This window comes from Nicotiana attenuata, unplaced genomic scaffold (assembly GCF_001879085.1).
Source record: "Nicotiana attenuata strain UT unplaced genomic scaffold, NIATTr2, whole genome shotgun sequence".
Lineage (NCBI taxonomy): Eukaryota > Viridiplantae > Streptophyta > Magnoliopsida > Solanales > Solanaceae > Nicotiana > Nicotiana attenuata.
In genome coordinates this window covers 64,130-73,502 of record NW_017673354.1, presented here as the reverse complement: position 1 = coordinate 73,502, position 9,373 = coordinate 64,130, and positions in this window count along the sequence as shown.

Here is a 9,373-nt window from a genome sequence, read left to right as displayed (position 1 = left end):
TACGCCATATACTATCAATGGCCTTAGCCGTGTACGTAACTTCGACTGTCGTCGAATTACTTGTTTGTCGTGGTCGAGCTGGGTCGACTTTTTGATGACGATGGCCTTAGTCGTTCATACATTGGAGATGGCCTTAGCCGTTTATACATTGGAGATGGCCTTAGCCGTTCATACATTGGAGATGGCCTTAGCCGTTCATTCATTGGAGATGGCCTTAGCCGTTTATACATTGGAGATCATGCTAGTTCAGTCCCTTTGTCATGCCAGTCAGGAGAGCGTATGGAGTGGCTGGTATGATAAACTTGTTCCGCAAATATCTCCGGGTGCCCACCCAATTGGGACAAAACTCGGGTAAGGGAAAAAGAGTGCGACTCGGGAGACGCCTTTCAAGAATGGAAATACTTGAGGTGGGCGACGTTCCAATTGTTTTGGAGCGTTTTTCCTTCCATTGTTTCCAATTGAAAAGCTCCTTTACTTGCTGCTGCTGTGATTTTGTAGGGTCCGTCCCAGTTGGTGCCTAATTTTCCTTCGCTTGGGTCTTTTGATGCCAATGTTTTGGCTTTGAGGACGTAGTCTCCCACTTCGAGTGGTTTTATTTTGGCCCTCTTGTTGTAGTATCTTTCGACTTGTTGTTTCTGAGCCACCATTCTTATGTGGGCCATTTCTCTTCTTTCCTCGGCCTCATCGAGGTCTTGAAGTCTGTTTATGTCGTTCTCTGCTCCGCTGCTATGTGAATACCTCAAGCTTGGTTCACCGATTTCGACTGGTATGACCGCGTCGGTTCCGTAGACTAGTGAGTACGGTGTTTCTCTTGTGGAGGATTTTGGTGAGGTCCGGTGCGCCCACAACACTTCCGGCAGTAGCTCGGGCCATAGCCCTTTGGCTTCCTCGAGTTTCTTCTTCAGTATGTTCAGTATGGTTTTATTGAAAGACTCTGCTTGGCCGTTGGCGGCGGGGTGATATGGCGTGGAGAGTATTCCCTTAATATGCCATTTGTCGAAGAACTCTGTTGTTTTCTGGACAATGAACTGTCGCCCATTGTCGCAGCTGATTTCCTTGGGGATGTCGAAACGGCAGATGATATTCTTCCATATGAAGGCAATGACTTCCTGTTCGCGTATTTGGGCGTACGCACCTGCTTCCACCCACTTGGAAAAATAGTTAGTTAAAACTCATAGAAATCGTACCTTTCCTCGTCCCGCTGGTAGTGGACCGACTATGTCCATTCCCCATTTGATGAAAGGCCATGGGGAAGTGACTGAGTGGAGTGGTTCTCCTGGTTGGTGTATCATGGGGGCATACTAATGGCACTGTTCGCATCGGCGAACATATTCTGCTGCGTCTTTCGTCATAGTTGGCCAATAATAGCCGGCCCATATTATGCAGCGCACGAGGGCGCGGTTACCTGTGTGGGCGCTGCAGTGACCTTCTTGTACCTCTTTGAGCACTGGCCTCATTTGGTGCGGCCCTAGGCACTTGGCCAGGGGTCCGCCAAACGTTCTTTTGTAGAGCTCGTGGTTTATCAGGCAATACCGGGCGACCTGTACGCGGAGCTTCTTTTTTGTCGGGCGGGAGTGTTCCACCCGGCAGATAGGATACAAACTGGTTGCGCTAGTGCCAAGTCAAATTTAAAGAGAGTACCTCAGTGTGATCAATGGCTGAATGGAGGAGGGTGACCACGCTTTCTTTGTTGAAGTTTTTAGTGGCTGCGGCCAATTTTGCTAGACCGTCTGCTTCAACGTTCCGCGCCCTCGGAACTTGCTCGAAGCGGCACTCGTCGAACTCAGTAATTAATCTGTGGATTTCTGACTGGTATTTTTGCAATCTCTGCTCCTTGATTTGGTAGGTCCCAGTGACCTGATTCACCACGAGTTGGGAGTCGCAATGGAGAATGAGTCGTCGAGCTCCATACTTGATGGCTAGTTTTATACCTGCAATAACAGCCTCGTACTCGGCCTCGTTGTTAGTCATCTCGGGGCATCGTATGGACTGGCGAATTATTTAGCCCATGGGGACCTCGAGAACGAGTCCCAATCCCGATCCCGAGGCATTAGCGGCGCCGTCAGTGTAAAGAGTCCATAGGTCGGTGTTGGAGGGGGCATGACGTGCCTCTAGTTCCGCCTTTGGTAGTATCTCTGCGCTAAAGTCGGCTATAAAGTCGGCAAGTACTTGCGACTTGATGGCGTTTCTTGGGTGATATGAGATATCGTGCTCGCTGAGCTCTATGGCCCATCTGGCGAGCCTGCCTGATAACTCAGGCTTATGTAGGATGCTTCTTAAGGGGAAGGTCGTCACTACTTTTATGGGGTGGCACTGAAAATAGGGTTGGAGCTTCCGAGAAGCTACGACCAATGCCAAAGCTAATTTTTCAAGGTGTGGATACCGTGTTTCGGCGTCCACTAAGGTTTTGCTAATGTAGTAAATAGGAGATTGCGTACCTTCGTTTTCACAAACCAAGACTGCGCTGACGGCAACCTCGGATACGACCAAATATACCAGCAGGGGCTCGCCTGGACTTGCTTTGGCCAGCAGTGGTGGCGAAGATAGGTATGCTTTCAATTTCCTCAAGGCTTCGACGCATTCCTTATTCCACTGTAACCCATTGCCCTTTCTCAGCACATTGAAAAATTTATGGCACCCGTCGGAGGATCGTGAGATGAACCTGGATAGGGCGGCTATTCGCCCCATCAGCTTTTGCACCTGTTTTTTGCTGTTCAAAATCTCAGGTATCGCGTCTATCGCCTTGATCTGATCTGGGTTGACCTCGATGCCTCGTTGTGATACGAGAAATCCTAAGAATTTTCCTGAGGCCACGCCGAAGGCGCATTTTTCGGGGTTCAGTTTCATTCCGTACCTTCTCAATATCCCGAAGGCTTCTTTCAGATGGCCGATGTGGTCCTCATTTCTTGTCGACTTCACCAGCATATCGTCGATATAGACTTCCATAGTCTTACCAAGATGCTCTTTGAACATTTTGGTGACCAGCCTTTGGTACGTAGCCCCTGCATTTTCAAGCCCGAAGGGCATTACCTTGTAGCAATAAGTCCCTTGGTGGGTGATGAAAGTCGTCTTCTCCTGGTCCTCCTCGGCCATCATGATTTGATTGTAGCCAGAGTAGGCATCTAAGAAGCTCAACAGTTCATGTCCTGTGGTGGCGTCGATCAATTGGTCGATGTGGGGTAGAGGGAATGAATCCTTTGGGCATGCTTTGTTCAGATCGGGGAAATCCACACACATTCTCCACTTCCCGTTTTTCTTTTTGACCATGACGACATTGGCGACCCACTGGGGGTACTTCGATTCTCTGATGGAGCCGTTGGCCAGGAACTTGTCTACTTCCTCACTAACCGCTTCATTGATAGCGGCGTTGAATTTCCTTCTCATCTGTCACACGGGCGGATGTAATGGATCGACATTCAGCTTGTGGGTGGCAATGTCCCGTGGGATTCCCGGCATATCTGAATGGAAAAAAGCGAACAAATCTGCATGGTTAGTTAGGAATTCACGATACTTACTTAGGTTGGCGAGGCCGTGCCCGATGTAGGCTTTCTTCGTAAGGTCGGTGTCGTCCAAATGGACTGGGTCTAGATCTTCGACCGTTGCTTTGCAGGCCTCCACGACGTCGGGGTCTCTAACGGCGTCCGTTGTCGGGTTGACCTTAGTCCTCGACACAGCTAATTGCTATGCCTCCGCGCTCGCCCCCCTCAGTTGTTGGGTGTTGGCGCAATCTTGAGCTATTTTGTAGCATTCCTGTGCGATGCGCGGCTCGCCTCGAATGATGAATACTCCCCATGGGGTAGGGAATTTGATCACTTGGTAAAAGCTTGAAGGGACCGCTCGCATGGCGTGTATCCACGGGCGCCATATGATGACGTTGTACGCTGTTTCCTGGTTCATCACGTGGAAAGTTGTTTCCAGCGTGACTCCTCCTGCTAAAATGGGCAATGATATTTCTCCGGATGTCCGTTCCACTGCATTGTTAAAACCAGTTAGTGTTATGCAATGCGGTATTACCATATCCTCGAGTCCCATTTGTACGAGGACCCTCGGGTGGATAATACAGGCGCCACTTCCGTCGTCAATCATGATTCTTTTAACATCCGTATCAGCGATACGTAAAGTGATAACTAAAGCATCGTAATGAGGGAAAGACAAACCGTCGGCATCAGACTTATCGAAGATGATACTATCTTCGAAGTCGTCATACCGTTCATGAGCGATGGTCCGCTTTAGTTTGTGCGTGGTGGTGAACTTGACGTGATTGATCGCTAAGTCGTCGGCATTTCCGACGATCATGTTTATCGTGCGTGCTGGGGAGGGCGGCTTTGGCGGCCCGTGGGGTTGTTCCCGTCCGCGTGCAAAGTTGATTTTCCCTTTGTCACTGAGTAATTCCCTCAGGTATCCCTGGTTCAGCATCCTGACCACCTCTTGCCATAGGCCTATGCAGTTTTCGATTTTGTGTCCCCGTTCCTGATATAACTCACATAGGACGTTTGATTTCCTTGTGGCGGGGTCTGATTTCATCTTCTGCGGCCACTGTACTTTGGTGCCCAGCTTCTCCAGTGCGTACACTATTTCTGAAGGAGACACACAAAAGTTATGGGCGGATAATAAAGGAGGCGTACCTCTTTCGTTTCGGAGCGGGGCGACGTGTCGCTGTAGCGCGTCCGTATGCCTTGGTGGTGGATGGGAGGATCTGGTGTATGGCTGGTGTCGGTCTTTGTTGGAGCGTGGGAGTTGTTCTCGCCGTCCTTCGTTGCGTCGATCCCTCCTTGTTTCTGAGTGTATCGTTGTTAGCCGTTGGGTCGGCCCATTAAGATCATCCTCGTCCGCTCGTACCTCAGCGCAATAGGCGTTGTGGATCTCCTCCCATGTGGTAGGGGGATATTTCATGAGGCGGCTTAGTAGCTTCTTGGTTGCCCTCGAACCATTCCTGTTTAGCCCGTTCTGGAAAGCGGCGACTGCCATGCCTTCCGATACATTTGGTAGACTCATCCTTACCCTATTAAACCTGGCTAGGAAGTCCCTGAGTCCCTCCCCTGTGGTTTGCCTGACGGCGAAGATGTCGTTGACCCTTGCTTCCGCTTTCTTTGCACCTGCATGGGCGGTGACGAACTTATCCTCCATTTCCTCGAACGTTGATATCGCCTTAGTTGGTAGCTGAGAGTACCGCGTTAGGGCCCCTCCAGTCAACGTCTCACCAAACTTCTTCAGCAGCACCGATGGTACCTGTTCTTTTGATAGGTCGTTGCCCTTTACAGCAGTGACATAGTGGATTAAATGATCCTCGGGATCTGTGGTTCCGTCATATTCCTTCAAGTAGGGTGGCATCTTGAAGGTTTTTGGGATAGGGTGAAGGGCAACTTCTTCAGTGTATGGTTGTTCAACGAACCTCCCCACGTCGCGTTTTGGTAGCAACTTGGGAGCGCCGGGGATCTTTTCTACCCTCTCCTAATGTTCTTTTATTTGGTCGCGGAGTGCCTTGTTTTCATTCTCCATTTCTTCCATCTTCTTTAGGATGGATGTTAGCGTGCCATCGTTGGTCTGTGCCTCGGTGGGTTTGTTATTTGCTCGTGCAGCTTCAGGTTCACCCATGGCAGCAGTGGTACCTACCGTTGGTATACACCTGTCGTTACTTTGCGGTGACTTCTCAACCAAGCCACTTAGAGTGCTTGTTAGCCATTCTTCCAGTAGCTTCTTGACCACCGCGGGTGCTTCCTTAGCCGCAGATGTGAAAGCTCCTTTTTCATGCAATATCGTCAGATCTTCGGATGGGGAAGATGAGATCTCTGCACCTGGCGTGATGCTAGGGGTTGCATTCAAGATGCCCTCGTCACCGACCTCGTTGAGAGGATCAAGGAGATTGGCTGTAACACCCACTATCGCTTTCATTCTGGTGTTATTTTCAGCCATCTTTTGTTTTCGTGTGGTGTAGAGAATGGTAGTTGGTTGCTCTCTAGGTGGATACTATGATTTTGATTCTCGAAATCCCCACAGACAGTGCCAAATTGTTTGGCTCAAAAGTTATCAATATACTTTGCAAGCTTAAAAACAATCAAAAGTAAGAAAGGGTAAATCGTAATCAAATATAATAGACCTAGAGATGAAAAATAAAGTTGTTGTTGTAGATCTAATAGTGATAATATGAACTCAAGAGGAAGTATTCGTTAGAGATAGCAATAGAGAGTATGAGAAAATGAGAGAGTTGTATTATTCCCGAGTCCCCTTATTTACAATGTGAAGGTCTCCCTTATATAATAGGAGACCTTCCTCGAAATAATAAAAAAATTACAAAAATAGGTAACGTTTTCCTAGTGAAGATACTGAGTCCTAAACGATGTCGCTTTTGTCCCCACGTCCGAGTCGTACCCTTACGTTAGTTGGCGTATACTCACTGGGCGTACCCATTGGCGTAGAGACGCCGACGGTCAAATTTGACCCTATACAAGTGTATTTGTTAAACTAATTAAATGATAAATGAGGTGAAAGGTAAATCCTAGCCAAGCATAATAATTTCCAGATCTAGCTTAGAGTTTGGGTGATACCGTTTACCTAATGCTCAAAGTCGTGTATCAAGCATTAAATGCACACTTTAGAGAATAAATTAAGAATGAATGATGAGCAATAAATATGGGAGATGGCAATAATTGTAAATAGGAAGAACAATTCACCCAAATATCAAATGAGGTATAAGATTCTTCCTTCTGACAACGAGATGTGGTAGTAGACAAGAATATGAACAATCCTTTCTTGGATCGCGTGAATGAAAGGGGAGAATAATGGATAAAATCAATCACTATGGAAAGGTGAACTTTTTATTTTCTCTCAAAGGTCAACTTCTTACAATAGTTTTCTCTGATTCAATCTCACGTGTCCCCTTTTCTTTTTTGTGTCTTTCTATTTATATGGGATATTCTCTAGAAACCCTAAAAAGTACAACAAGGGGAATATCCAGGAGAATATTCCTGTCACTAGTTCCAAGACTACACTAGCCGTTATTCCTTCTCTTCACTACTCGACCTCGACCTCTACGGATCGCTCAGCGACTGCTCGTTGTTGGGCTTTGGTCGACCTCGTCCTATCCGCCCAAATCGGAACATAGTCTCTTTACCTTACGATCTTCCCATGCCCAACTTCCTCAGCAAGAATTTGACCCATACAGATAGTCTCTCCGCTTGTTGCACTATTAGAAAATGGGCCTATTGCAACAGTTTTGTTGTAACGGTTATAGAACCGTTGCCATAGAACTACTATAGCAACGGCTAGAACCGTTCCAATAGATGTTGGATGATAGCAGCACACCTTAGAGATCAAACCGTTCCAATTGTAATTAAACCGTGTCTAAAAAGTTTTTTTTTCGGAACGGCTTTGTAAGCCGGTCCAAATGACCTGTTTATGGGAACGGTTATTTGGAAAAAATTGTTATTGGAACGGTTCTTTTTTCCTCATCGTTATTCCCTCCTAAATTTTTCTAATCCCGCCAATAACAATCCCTAGTTCTTTCTATTTTAATTAAATATAAATATAAAATTATAATTTATATTTTACTACTATATCATATTCACTCTCCTCCCCAAACATCAATACCTACCAAACCTCTCTAAAGACTCCATCGATATCCCCAAAGCTTGTCTTCTTTGCCATACCCTAAGAGAAAGTACCCAAATTTGAAAATTGCGTTTGATTCCCAAATTGCATTTCAACTTCTCGATTGCTTGAAGGATTAGCTGAACCTAAATGGAAAGCTCGGCTGCTCAACTACTCAACTGCTTGAAGCCAAAATTTGGGAAAAGATGAAAGGCAAAATTTGCAACTGGGAATAACAATACAAATAGGTACTCCATGAACAACCACGTTCGTGACTTTCATGTGTTCATATTTCATGAGTTTTCTTTACAAATTTTTGATTTTACCTTCTGATGGGGTTTAATTTTCACTGTGATTAGTAGTTCTCCATAGTTGAAGATTTGGTTGTATTTGGGGGTTCAATATTTGGGTAAATAGGGTTGTATACTGCTACTACATCTTTCGTGGTTTTTTCCATTTGTTTTTTTAATTTCTTAACAACAGATTTGTGGATTGTAGAATTCTTCGTTTACAGGTAGTGTAGGAAGAAATCATTATTGGTAGATGAGGAGAAATCGTTGCTGGTAGCTAAGGAAAAAGTCGTTATTGGTAAGTAGTTTTTATTTTGAATTTTGGATTATTGAATTAAGTCCAGTATATATACATCTGTATATTGTATTCCTATGCTTAGATACTACCATCGAATATTGAAATGTTAAAATGATTCATGAGACTCATAAACAGTCTTGAATATGCTCTAAGGAGCGTAATAATAACCCCTCAACGTCTGTGATGCGTTTGTTGGTTATAGGAACTTCTCTTACTGGTATTATATATACTTCTTTTGTTTTATATATATCCACCGGTAAACATGGCTGAACCTCCGAATGATGACCACAATTTTGGTGACCATTATTTTTATAATTATGGAACTCAAGATTTTTCGTTTACTATGTCAATGGATAATCTATTTTGATTTTGCTGAAGTTGTTGTTACTGATTCTTGAATTAACTTCATATCCTCTGTCTTGTCTTCAAGAATAGTGTTTAAGGATGAAGATTTGGAGGTTGAGACTTGTGAATATTTCAAAGGAGATAACTTTATATTTTTTGCTTTTACATCTTCAGTGTTGTTTGTGTATGAGGTGGCTTTAAGGAATGGATCTTCTGCTGCTACTTTATATTTTCTGCTTTTACATCTTCAGTGTTGTTTGTTTGAAAGCTTCATTCTGTGTTTAATTGGGAGACTGCATCTTCCCATTCTCTCTTTAGCTCTGCCAAAATTTGCAAGTTTCATTCTCTTTAGTCCTCCCAATCTTCTTTGACTTGCATGTCTTGCTTCCCAATAATCAAACTCCCTCTCATTCTCTATACCACAAACATCAAAAGCCATATAACAAGAGAATAAGTGAAGAAAATGGAACAAGATAAAATAAAAATAAAAAAAAGAAAACAAAGTACATAGGACATGTATGGCATTACCAACTTTACAGAGCTATGTCAAGAAATTACCTTAGTATTCCAACTCCACTAGCACTAGCAACCAAAGCCTGAATTGTAAGGCCAACTGATTGGATTGAAAACAATGAATAGTAAAAATGTGAAGGACATAAGGCAAAACCAAAAGCAAAATAAAGGCATATCCGAAATTTTTAGACATTCAAGCTATAAGCTCCAATATATTAGTGCAAAGTGGAAAGGAAAAGAAGAAGAACTTTAGGGATAATACAACTTTACAAAGTGTAAATTAACAGGGGAATTATTTCCCATCTGTCAAAAAGGATTACATGTGTTCATTTTCAAAACA